The sequence below is a fragment of the Typopeltis vanoorti genome, chromosome 1, assembly GCF_054136105.1.
Source record: "Typopeltis vanoorti isolate ZY-2024b chromosome 1, IOZ_Tvanoo_1.0, whole genome shotgun sequence".
NCBI lineage: Eukaryota > Metazoa > Arthropoda > Arachnida > Uropygi > Thelyphonidae > Typopeltis > Typopeltis vanoorti.
The window spans coordinates 52,807,706-52,822,013 of NC_143549.1; positions in this window are offsets into that span (position 1 = coordinate 52,807,706).

Genomic DNA, 14,308 nt, shown 5'->3' on the forward strand with positions numbered 1-14,308 from the left:
GAATAATTTAATTATATATACTAATGTCACTCAAACATACAGTTTTTTTTTTTTCTATAGATGGCTGTACTAATTTTCCAATACATTATGGGGTATTTCTTTCCTGTTAAAGGGTGAGAATTCTTAGAGAAAATCGTGATGGCAGCAGTGTTTCGAGCATCGAAACCCTGCCGCCATCACGATTTTCTGAATAATTTAACCATCATGCTTTTCTGAATAATTTAATTATATATATGGTGTCCCTCAACCACACACACTTTTTTCCCATAGCTCATCTGTATTTTCTTCTATATTCATATTCTAATTCTAATTCATATTTTATTCATAATTCATCCGAATATTTTGATTTGTCTAAAATTAAGTTCTTAAAGTTCAATAAATAAATAAATAAACAAATCGTGTGTGAATTCACGGCGATTTCGAAAGTGATCTTACTTAAACATACATAACACATCATGTTTGTTCTTTCAAGTTTACATGTTTATTTCACAGATATTATTTACAATGCAATATGCAGAAATAGGAATTTACAGATATCACGAATGCATAAAAACTATTCAGTATTAGAATTACGCTTACCGAAACATATGATCATTAATTATTGAAATTACAATGATTAATTGTTATGTTTAAGTTAAAAAAAAATTAACTTACATTTCTTTCCAATAATGGAAACATCTTGGTACTATGCTTTTCTGAATAATTTAATTATATGCTGGTGTCTCTATGGTATGTTAAAATAAATAAATTAAAATAAACGGACAGTTGAATGGATTACAAAACCTTTTGTATGTATTCTAGAAATTCTAATGATAATTTAGAATTACTTACAGCTTTCCAGAATGGCTCTTCTAAATACGAATATTCCAAAAAAAAAATCCAAAATAGTTGAATTTTATATCCACACCACAACACAAACACAAAAACCACAAAGAACGAAATTTCTGTAAATACTGTAAACTGAAATAGTTGAGTGCTTTGTCCTTTAGATTTCAGCCCGTAGATGCTATGTTATCGTGATGAGCAATATCCCCCCCCCCCCAGAGAACGGTTACTACAAATCCCAGTTTTCTTCAAAGGGGTCTTTCATGAAGATGACGTGAATCACATCTGTAAATTGCGGTATTGTTCCAAAGGTATCATTTTCCCAAGTTTGGATGTTTCTCAAATACTTACATATGACTAAGTGATTATCATTCACATGATTGTGATGACATATATCCCAAAATTATTCATTCTTCATACCCATAGGAAATTATTGCTATAGTAAATTAATGCTTACATTTAATTTTTTAAAACCAATATTGACTATAAATTTTACCTGCGATTCCTTGTACTCTTAACCTATTTCTGTAACTGAAATTTATTTATTTTATTTATATTTTTCTTTAGCATTAGCAATTTTAAGTAACGGATATATGCGACAAACAAGGTTTTGAACTTGCCGTTGCATTTCTCTTTAGAAATTTCTTTTCCCAGCACAACAGATAAACAGCTATTTCTTATTATTTCAAATGAATATTAGCTCTGTAATATATACTTTGTTAATTTCTATGTTACCTTTTATTTGACTGTCATATTATTAACAAATGGCTCTGTAAAATAGCCAAATGTTCACAGTATTGTATTTGAGGTGAAATTTTCTCCACTAAAATTCTGGCTATTAATTTAATACCTGATTATTTCTTTTGGTTCCAAGAGTTGAATATTTCATGAAATATTTGAGAGGTTGCATGAACAAATAAGACTTTCAATTCACCAAGTCAAAAAAAAAAGTCCTTGGTTACATTGTAGCATGAAATTTCATGCCACAAAGTAACCAGAAAAAACGTTATGGTACTTACTTAAACTTTCTATAACACATCCATGACACCCAATTTGTTCATATAAATTTACATATTTTATTTGAATGAAATATTATTTACAAATTGTATTTACTGAATCTAGCAATACAGAAAATAAATAAATTGAAAAATACATCATAGGTTCTTTCCCATGCTTGTAGAATTGCCATCATGTGGTTTTTGACAATGTGACTCTCATCTGAAAGTTAATTTTTCATTTGGTGATTGTTGGGAATTTATTACTGTAGTAAAATTAAGGATTGCATATTTATTTTTTTTGAAACCAATACATATACTTCTGAGAATTATTAAAAACGCAGAATCTTTTATTGTTTCCAAAAGCATTTAAAAGTACACATTATGTTTTCACATTTTGGGCACCAATTTAATTTAAATCAAGAACAGGTCTCCCTATTAACCTCGTTAATGTTTTTGATTTTTCTCTTTCTTTGGCAAGTAATATTTGATATTTGTATGTTGATTCTATTATCCAATTTCTTAGTTTGTCCAAAGATAATGAACCAATTTCCCACTTCAGCTGATAGTTATATTTTATTAAACAAGGATTCTGTTTTTTTAACTATTTCAGGTAATTCTTTTCAACTACAAGGTGATTTTGCCAATGCATATCTTACAATAATTCCATCAGAAATAGAAATTTCTTTAGGAAATAAATTTGAACTCTTATTCAAAGGAAATTGGCAATCAATTATCCCAATGATAACTGAAAATTCGTATTTTTCACCCACTGTCGATTTTTCATAATAATTTTCCTTCATTCTTCTTCTTCTCAGATTACTTCATATGGCACCACAAATAAATAGTTATTTATTATTATTATTATTATTATTATTATTATTATTATTATTATTATTATTATTATTATTTCACTGATTATTAGCTCTGATCGTATATTTTATGTTAACTTTCTGTTACAAAATTCTAAACAATTAGAACTTTTCACAAAGAAACTTTCAAAGAATTTGTGGCTCACCCATTATTTTTACATTACCAAAGACAAAACACCACAACACAAAAACAACAGCTGCAGTGGATGAATGATTACATTAAGTCCAAAGTCACTCGACTCTATGGTATTTTCTTATAGTACTGTTTATACTTACCATGCCATACCCTGACAGTTCCTTCAAAAATGAACCTTTAGCGCAGATGACTCAATGACATGTTTTCACATGCTGCTGGATATACTGTTGGTGTGTTTTTATCTTACTTTGTGTGGGAAAAGGTAAAATTTGTATATGTGTTATCTATAGAGTACAAACATTTTTTCTATACCAAACTTGAAGAGTTAAAGTCACGTTTTGGGTTAATTATCTGCTCTCTCTGTGTAAAACAACTAAATTCTAACAGTTAGGATTTTCGATTATGTGAACGAATTGTTTTCAGATAACTCAAACATTGTCAATAGGTAGCATTAGACAATTTCTAAAATAATCACTACATGGATATCAGTTTTCAACACTTTTTTTCCCATTCCTGGCATTAATTTAACAGTTGTGATTGCATATTTTATTTTGCTAAAATACTATTTACAAGTATATTCACTGAGAAAAATTCGAAACATGTAATTACCTAAAAATATTTCACAATATTTAGTTTAGACTCTTAACATTTTCAAAGAGTTCAATAAATAAAATTTTTGTTACTCACTGTTTCTTGGTTACATTACATCAGAATAGCTGGTCATGCAAAAGAGTTTTTAAATCAGATACCATGGTAACCACACTTCCATACATTTGATATTGTGTCAGTCTGGAAATGACCCCATGCCTCTGTCAACATTCTGTGTATTCTTTTGTCAGCAAATATACACAAACAGTTTTTGTAAAATGTTCGTAAATGTCCCAAAATAAAGAATCTTTATCGAATTGGATAAAATCTTGAAGGCCTAATTTTACCATTGATGAATTTAAATAATTAGCGATAATTTTCCCCATGACACGAATAGATGGTATTTCAATTTCCAAAAATAGTAAATGATTATCAATGTCGTACATTTTTGGTGAAAATCTCTCAGCTTCTTCACAACTAATAGAAAAAACATTACTTCCATCAGCTCCTGTATCATCGAGTATTAGTTCCCCATCTTGGCATTTCAGAATATAACACTCACTGAGGTCCATTTCGTAGTCAACTCTTCTTTGCAAGTAGCTCAGGATATCAGACCATTTCCTGTGTAACTTTTCCCAAGTGGTCCTGGATAAATACATCACAATGCACATATCTTCTAAAATAATAATCGGTTTCCATCCTTTTAGAGCTAGGTGATGGGTTTTGTCTTGTGCTATTTTCCTGAAGAAAAAAAATTTCAATGAATTTTGTGGCTCACCCATTATTTTACTTTACTTTCCTGGATACCATGGATACAACATAATACGATAGCTGCACTGCACGGGATGAATGAATTGCCATAACTGCAAAGACACTTGACTCATTTGTTTTTCCTTATAATACTGTTTACCTGACCCTTAACCCTGACCATTCCTTCCAAAATGAAACCTTCATGCAGATGATTCACACACATGTTTCTACATGCTGTTGGATATGATGTTGATGTGAGATTATCTTACTTTGAGACATCATAGGGCAAATCTTATCTCTGTGGCTCGAAGGGTATTCTGTATTATTTGTCCTTATTATGTTAAGTATTTTATCCTCAAAAAGTGTTTTTGATGTTAGGCCATGTGACTATTTCTCTCACTCATATGTTCGAAATTGTTGGGATGGGAAAAAAATAGCATTAGGTGGTTGAAGTGAAAAGGTCGTCAAGAGAGTGACAGAGGGCCTCCCTGCAATGCTCCCCCCACCTAATCCCATCACCCCTATTCTCCCCCTTCTCCTCCAGAAGATGTCTGCTTAGCCTAGTGGAGATGAGCGAGCTCATCTTTTGCAGATATCTTTTAGTGATGTCACCTCCAACTGATACTGATAACTTTGGAGGAAAAAAAAATAGCATTAGGTGGAGGAAGTGAAAATGTAGTTAAGAGGGTGACAGAGGCCTTCCCTGCAATACTCTCCCTCACACCTTCTCCTCCAGGAGATGTTTGCTCAGCCTCATGGAGATGAGTGAGCTCATCATTATTATTATTATTATTATTATTTTGACACCTCCAGGGAGTCCAAAGACTCATCGAGGGAGAGTGTGCCGACAGCATCGAACGATTGGTCCCCTTCCAACTACTAACCACGCTCAAACATACTTAACTGAGCCATTAGTAGCAGAGGCTCTACCAATCGACCAACCTTCGCCGGCATTTGCAGATATCTTTTAGTGATGTCACCTCCAACTGACACTGACAACTTTGGAGGGCAAAAAATAAAAAAACGCGTTTTTTATAATAACTTTTTAGGAAAAAAAATTAAAAAACGCGTTTGTTTTATTTTATTTTCCTAAAAATAAAATTTCCTAAGAGGGCAACTGTCAATTGGGACTAACGGAAATGATGAACTATGTAAAAACCATACTTCAACTTGTTTTGAAATGTCACATTAAAAAAAAAATCACATGAATTACATATAATCACCAGTGGCAAATCATACAATATGAACATCAGCGCAAATGTTAAATCGGAAGAATAAGAAAAAGAAATACTGTCTTTTTCACTTTATTTAATTCTGGATGTTAGATTCAGTAAATACAATTTGTTAATAATATTACAGTCAAATAAATGGTAATATAGAAATTACCCAATGATATATTACAGAGCTAATATTCATTTGAAATAACATGAAATAACTATTTATTTGTTGTGCTGGCAAAAGAAGTTTCTAAACGAAAATGCTGTGGAGAGTTCAAAACCTTGTTTGTCTCATATCCATTACTTAAAAATACTAATGCTAAAGAAAAAATAAATAAAATAAATAAATTCCAGTTACAGAAACAGGTTATGAGCACAACGAATTGAAGGTAAAATTAATAGTCATATTGGTTTTATAAAAAAATAAATGTAAGTATTAATTTACTACAGCAATAATTTCCCACAGGAACCAAGAGTTCCAACCTAAACACACTATTTCTCACCTATGTACAACAATTTGGCGACCGGATAAGAGAGATATCTTTAAGGTAAGACTTAATGACAAATCTGCAGTGTTGGAAAATAAATTCACATAGATTTTTTTATTTATTAATTTTGCTCACTTCTTCTGTTAGAATATGTAGTTAAACTGAATTTTAAAAGTAAAATAGAGAAAATAACCATCCAATTTGAGAAAAAAAAATCATTTCGCTTGTCAGAATTCCATCCTCTAACAGCACTCGGAATTCGAAACAGGAAATAATACTTACCCTAAACAAAACGGTGCATAGACTTTCCCACCATGCTTGGGAAAACATAGCATGAGCAACTGTGGGAAAGAATTAATACAGAAAACCAATCGGGTAGTAATCTAAATTAAGTAGTCAAGTAGCTTTTCTGGTTATTTACAGAAATATCTTTCAACTTCTATGTTTTGTGTGTTTTTGTGTTGTGAATATATGTTAGCCCCAGTAACCTATAATGAAACAGTTAACTGCATTTCAGACTTGTGTTTGTATTCTGTGGTGTGAATATATGTTAAAAATCACCAATTTGGAATATGAAGGTATATATGAGGTATATATGAGGTATATATATGATGGAAGATATATGAAGCCTTTGGCTCTTCATATATCTAACAATTTAGAATACTCAGAAAACCTAGATAATACCAAGATGTTCCCATTCTGGAAAGAAATGAAAGTTTTTTTTTTTTTTAACTTGAACATTACGATTGATAATTGTAATTTCAATAATCACTGCTCGTATGTTTTGGTAAGTGTAATTCTAACACTGAATAGTTTTTTTCCCATGAGAATAATCATAGGGTACATATTAGTATCAACATGGATACGTTAGCGACGTTTGATGTCTAATATGTGTGTGTGTGTGTTGTGTGAGGGACACCAGCATATAATTAAATTATTCTGAAAAGCCTAATTACTGCCGCCATCACGACTCTACTGTAAGAATTCCCACCATTTAACAGGAAAGAAATACCCCAAACTGTATTGGAAAATTGGTATACACCCATATATAGACAACCAAAGACAAAACATGACGACCATGACGGATGTGTGTAACCCTGGGAAAATTACAAGATATCTTATCTCAAAAACTTGCCCACAATTCCATAGGCAAACCAAAACATCATGTGATATCACAGAGAGACATATGTTCCCCAGAAATTTTCAAACACATAACGTCACGATTGCTTACCTCTAAATATCACCCACAATGCTTTAAGCTAACCCAAGACACCACCTGATATCCCTGTCAGAAGGGGGACCCCACCGAAATTCCAAACATTCCGAAATTTATCTAATCATCACTATCCATCACCCGTAATGCCATACACAAACCATTTACTTATCTACAACTCATAACAACACACATCTAGGACACTGACTTTGCTTCCCCTTTCACCCCACCCTATTTGGTTCATAGTTTCCCGCCAATCACGACTCGAATGCTTATCCACTAATAACTTCCTTTTCCATTCAAAACAATAACGTCACTTATTTACAACTAACAATTACGTCACTTATTCCCAACTAACAAATTACGTCACTTATATTTTTCTGATAACAACACATCCACGTCACGATTGCTTATCTTATCTTGATCTTGATCTGGTCAGAAGTGTCCCACCAATAACGACACGATTCCTTATCTAGTAATATATCTTCCTTTCCATTCAAAACAATAACGTCTCTTATTTACACGTCACTTATCTTCATCTGATAATAACACACACCCACGACACGATTCCTTATATTATCTTGATCTTGGTCTGATCAGAGGTGTCCAATCACAACACGAATCCTTATCTCTACCATCACTCATAATTCCATGCGCGAACCAAAACACAAGAACTGAAGCCATTGACACATATGCCCACCGGAATATTCCAAACATTTCAAACAAATTTCGATGTACTGAAAACATACACACACCAATAGATATCTCCATAGTCAGTCCCATCATTTCTCTCCTCCGAAATGGGATTTTTTTCTACTTTGGGACATAGAGCTCTCTCTCTTCTTGATGACCAAGATGAACGTCGTAAAGAAATACATTTTCTTAGATCTACTTTCAGACTGAATGTTTATTCTCAAAAAATTACTAAAAAATACCTTTTTAATCCTCCTAGTCACCATACTGAAGAAATGAATATCTCTATACCATACATAAGCTCAGTCTCTCAAAATTAGCCAAGGTTCTCAAAAAATATAACATTAGAACTCTAGAGAGTCGTCCAAAGCCTAGCCATCACAATCTAAAATATCCTGGTGTGTAGAAGATATGGTGTGACTGCGACATTCCTTACTTTGGCCAGACGGATAAGTCCATTGAATTGCGTATGGAGGAGCACAGGAGGGACGTCGCTTACAAGAGAACACGTGCCAGTGCTTTATCCAGACATATCCTTTTTTTCGGCCGATTCTGATGATGAAAACCATAGTCATACAATCCTTTGGGATAGCTCTAACAACATTTTCCGTTGCCATGACGAATTGGAGAGAAAAATTCTAGAATCTAGAGAAATCATCCTCAACCATGTACATTTAAATAATAATTTAAGCTACAACCTCCCATTCTGTCATGCTGCAGTGATCAAGTACTGACGCTCACGAAATGCTATGCGCACGCACTCATCTAACAATGTGGCCAACGAAGGACCAGCTCTGAATACGTTTACTATAACGTTTTCACGTTAATTATGTATAGTGACTTTCCTGTGCTGTTCGCAGTTTTTTTTTATCTTCAATGTTTAATGTTTTTTCTTTTCTTTTATGAAAACTCCTGAAGAAGGCTGTAAAAAGCCGAAACTAGTCGTGTGATACTATTAAACCATTTTCCTTTGCTCTCGGTTTATGTCATTCAATTCTTTTAAAAAAAATATATTTATATACTCGATTTCAATTGGCATCTGGGAAGCAGAGTATGGAAGACATCAGCCATTATCTCGTGGTCCCTAATAGTACATGTTGTTGTGGGAAGCTTTCGATATTGAGACCACATTTTAAGGCAAATAAAGAGTTTAATAAAAATAAGCATTCATAGTCCTACAAGTTTCGTGAGTCGTCAGACTTATATCGTCAGAGGTATTAGTAAAAACTTTATGCACAACAAATGACTTCTTCTGCAGCTTCTCCCACTTAAGTGGGGTCACTGTTTATTATGAGTCTCCTCCACACCTTCCTGTCTTGGGCTGTCACCACATCCAAGTTCTTCATCTTCAAGTCCTCTTCTACCAGCTCCCTCCATCTCTTCTTTGGCCGCCCACGCTTCCGCCTTCCTTGCACATCCATCTGCATGACCCTTCTTCCCATATATTCGTCCTCTCTCCTCATCACATGACCAAACCATCTCAACCTTGCCTCCTGTATTTTCGCTCCTAAGTTCGTAACTTTCACTCTTCCCCTGACATAGCCATTTCTCAGATGATCCTTTCTGGTCACACCGCACATCCACCTAAGCATTCTCATCTCTGCTACTTCCATCCTGCTAATGTTATTTTTCCTCAGGGCCACAGTTTCTATAGCATATGTCGTAGCTGGCCTCACTACTGTCCTATAAATTTTGCCTTTCAGATTGATCGGCACCCTCTTATCACATAACACTCCAGCCATCTCCCTTCCAGTTCCTCCAACCTGCTTGTATCCTGCATCCCACTTCCTTCTCACCTCCTCCATCTTCTTCTACTGTCGAACCTAAGTATCTAAAGTCTCTCACCTTCCTGATGACATTTCCTTCCAGCTCCAGGTCTGTTTCCTGGCCACCGCTCACTGCACAACACATATACTCTGTCTTACTTCTGCTCAGTCTCATACCTCTCTCTTCCAGTACTTTTCTCCATCTTTCCAGTTTAGTTTCCGCTTCTTCTCTTGAATCTACACACAGCAAGATGTCATCTGCATGCAGCATTGTCCAAGGTGCATCTTCTCTCACCTCCTCTGTTACCACCTCCATCACAATATTAAACAGAAACGGACTTAATGCTGACCCTTGATGCAAGCCAACTGTTACTTGAAAACTTTCTGTCTGTCCCAAACAGGTCCGAACACTTGTCTTCACATTTCTGTACATTTCGTGCACCAACCTGACATATTTCTCCGGCACCTTCTCCCTCAGACACCTCCAGACTTCTTGCCTTGGCACTGTATCGTATGCTTTCTCCAGATCAATAAATACCAGATGTATCTCCCTTTGTTTCTCTCGATATTTTTCCATCATCTGTCGTAACCCAAAGATAGCATCTGTTGTTGATCTACCAGGCATGAAGCCAAATTGTTCCTTTGCAATCTCCACCTCCTCCCTCAATCTACCATCAAGAACCCTTTCTAGGATCTTCATTGTGTGGGACATCAACTTTATTCCTCTGTAATTTTTACAGTCTTATGCATCCCCTTTACCCTTGTAGATGGGAACAAGAGTACTCTCCCTCCATTCCTCGGGTATATTTTCCTGTTGGCAAACTTTCATGAACAGGTCCCACAGCAGGTCAATTCCCTCTTCCCCCAGTGCCTTCCATGCCTCCACTGGAATTCTGTCGGGGCCCACCGCTTTTCCATTCCTCATCCTCTTCATGGCCTCCGTCACTTCCATTCTACTGATGTTCTGCACCATCCCCTCAGAAGGCTGCCCATCTTCTCTGTGAGTCCTTGCATTTTCCTCATTCAGAAGTCCCTCAAAGTATATTTTCCATCTGTTTCTTATGTCCACATCCCTCCATAATACTCTTCCTTCAGCATCTTTGATCTGCCTCACACGTAAGATGTCCTTAGCTGCTTTATTTCTACATTTCGCTAGTTGGTAAATTTTTGTCTGTCCTTCCTTTGTTTCTAATTGATCATACAGATCTTGGTATGCCATGGCCTTCGCCTGTGCCACAACTCTCTTGGCTTCTTGCTTTCTCTCTTTGTACACCTCTCTGTCCTCTTCCACTCTTGACTCATCCCACTTCTGCTTTGCCTTCCTCTTAGCTGTCACTGCCACTTGTACATCATTATTCCACCACCAACCCTCCTTCTGCTCTCTAATCTTTCCAGATGTCTCACCAAGCACCTCGATTGCACAGCTCAGGATTACTTTTGAATTATGTTTCCACCAATCTTGTACACTTTCCAGTCCATCCGAAATCCTCTCTAACACTCTCTCCCTAAAATGATTCCTCACACTCTCTTCTTTTAAGCGAAACCACTTAATTGTCTTCATCCCATGGCAACCAGAAGTTCTTATCTTCGATCTTAATTTAAAGTCTGCGCACAGCAGTCGGTGTTGTTGTGCTACTTGATCTGTTGGAATTACCTTACAATTTGTCACAAAATTTCATTCGCATGATCCTGTCGTTCCTTCTACCCACATCCAGTACTTCACCCTTCATTCTGCCACACACCACAATTCCTACACCATTTCTTCCCTCGTTATTCGCTCCAGAGTAGAACAATTTATATCCATCTCCCAGTTCCTTTGCCTTTCCCCCTTTCCACCTTGTCTCCTGCACACATAAAATGTCCAAATGACCTCAAGGGCTCACTTTAGTGAGTACGGGCATGGCAAACCCGAGGTACCTGATGCTGGACCATGCCTTACTTCATGTAATATATATCTGTTATATTATTCTGTAGACTGGTCCCTCCTCTTCTTTCTTTGCTTCTTTCTCCTCTCCTTGCTCCTTCCCCCTGATGCTATTAGAGTATTCGAGGGCTAGGGGTGAGTCTTTCCTATCTTGCTAAGTCATTTCGTCTTATGCAGCCACCGAAGGAGGCAAGCTAGCCTCAATAGGTGCCGGTCCCAAGCCCGGATAAATGCGAGGGTTGATGTCAGGAAGGGCATCCGGTCGTAAAACTTCAGTGCCAACTCAAACTATGCACAACAAATGACTAGAAACAATTAATTACATATTAGATGTCATAACTTCATAATTGGTACATACAAATAAGTAACCAGAATAAAAACGTTAAATTCATTGCTGTATGCATGTTGGAACACTGATAGTATAGTTCGCCCACCGATTTGAGGTCCCTCGAAACTACTGCGCATGTTAGAAAAAGGAGAATCCATTCCGATAACAGGGTAATCAGTCTGTCTTCTGGGATGTAATAATAAACAAACTGAGTTTGTTTATTATTACAGGTCGGAAAATTTAGCTTTTCTTTTACGAACATTGCTGTTTTTAAAGTGTAACTATTTTGCTTGTATAACAGTTGCAAAAATGTACGTAGAGTGTTAATACGTGCAAATACTGCGTTCTACATAAAACAATGTCACTTCGCTCCATGATATAAGTTTCCTTTTATTCTGGGACTTTTTAAAACAAAATCCGATTTCATGAAGTATTTTCCTTAAAGTTTCTCTTTTCCAAGGAAAATTAATTTTTTCTTTAAGCACAGGAATCAATTTCGGAACAGTTGGCACTCTTTTCTCGAATACGTAAAATTCAGGAATAGCTCTTCTTATAATGTCTACATCAAAATCATTCAAAGCTACGGTTTCGATGGTTTTCTTTCTCTGGCGCTTTTTTTTAATTTTTTTTTTAGGAGATTTAAATTTTGGCTTACCTTCACCTTTTGATTCCCTACGAATTCTTTTAACAGTCGACTCCGATACGCCCGCAATTGCACTTGCACGTTTTATGACTTGAGAAAGGGGAACAAGAAGACGGCCTTCTGACGATTCTTTTTCGCAGAATGTCAGCACATTATTCAATATTCTTTTGCAAGAGTTACTGAAACGTGTAACGATAGAACTTGTTGACTGTACTGGATCCATCATACAAATTAATAATAAAAAAATAATGCAAAAAGAGAACAACAAAAATCAAGCTAGTACTAGTACAGCGACAGACAACAAAGCACGTGATTTCGCATGTTGGCGACCAATTCGTACATCCTTCATTTCTTTCTCCCCTTCAGCATGAATCGACTATTCTTGGCACAAAGCCAAGAAGGGATCTAGAAATGGTGGGCGAACTATAGTTGCTGTTATGTTCTGTGGTATTCCGCGTGCCGTATCCTAGGTCCGTGGCAGTTAGATTTTTAATAAAAGCATATAACTTGGTATAAGATTAAGTCCTGAATTTTGTTACATTTTGTGAGGATCCTAAGTATTTGCCAGGCCTCTTTGAACTTTCTTGTAAACCATTATGATCGATATATGCAGGGCCGGCGTTACCATTTAGGCAAACTGGCAATCGCCTAGGGCGCAAGAAAACTTTAAGCTATGCTTTATTCATACTTTACTAAAATATCAAAATTAAATAGTGATATATGATTTAGGTATCGAGTCTTTTTCCTTATCCCTCACACATCACACTATTTTACTATCGAACAATTTCAATCGAACACGAGCTAGCTTCTAGCTTCTACACTAGATTTAAAGGAAATGGTAGAAAATTTTGCAAAATTGAAGGCAAGAAAAATTAAAAATTGATTTTCATATATTATACATATTGTATATTACTTTGTATATTATTAATAAAGCATGGCAAAATAATTTTTATTTTTTATATTTAAAATTTCATTTTAAAAAATATCCAACTTGTGAAATAAGCGACGCACTTGTAAATTTTGCCTAGGCGCAAAATAACCTTGCACCGACAGTGAATATATGTATATGGCATTTTTGTTTGCTTACCAAACTACTTGATGACCTGTGGTAGTTATGTGGGATGCCAAGTCTGATTTCTGTTGCCTTCATTTTTCTCGTCTTTTACGTGTTCAGACATGCGGTCCCCCCTAACCTTCCTGTCTGGCCTACTTAGTAAATGCCACAAGTTCAATAAATATCATAAACATCTTGTTTTTTTTTTTCATGGGATGATGTGGAGGTTTTGGTGGATGTAGGAATCTGTGGATTTTATGCAAAAGTCAACAAAAAAAAAAAAAAAAAAATAGAAAGCCACTTTGATGTTGTATTCAAGGAGCAACGCAGCCACATTGTCTGTAACATTCTTGATGTAAGGTAGCGTGATTGCATTCTTAAAAGCTTGTTTAACACTTTCATTGCCAAGCTGAAAATTGGAATTTCGTGTGGTGGCCAAATTCCCCCCCCCCCTTTTTATTTAGTCAGCGACGTCCACGCGATAACACGTGATCGGCCGTTTGGTGAGAACTCGCATCGCGTGATCGCGCGATATCGTTCATTGCCATGCTGAAAATTGGAATTTCGTGTGGTGGCCAACTTTTTTTATATTTTTTTATTTAGTTAACGACGTCCACTCGATAACGCGTAATCGGTCGTTTGATGAGAACTCGCATCGCGCGATATCGCGTGATTGGCAATGAACGTGTTAAGTAAGGGAGCTGCAGGAGGTGTATTAAGCATTTTGTTGATCGTCTTGGGTTCATAATCATTGAGTGCGAGGCTCTGTCTCAGGTATTGCAGTTCTTCATTCCTTTTAATTGACGTGCTGGATAT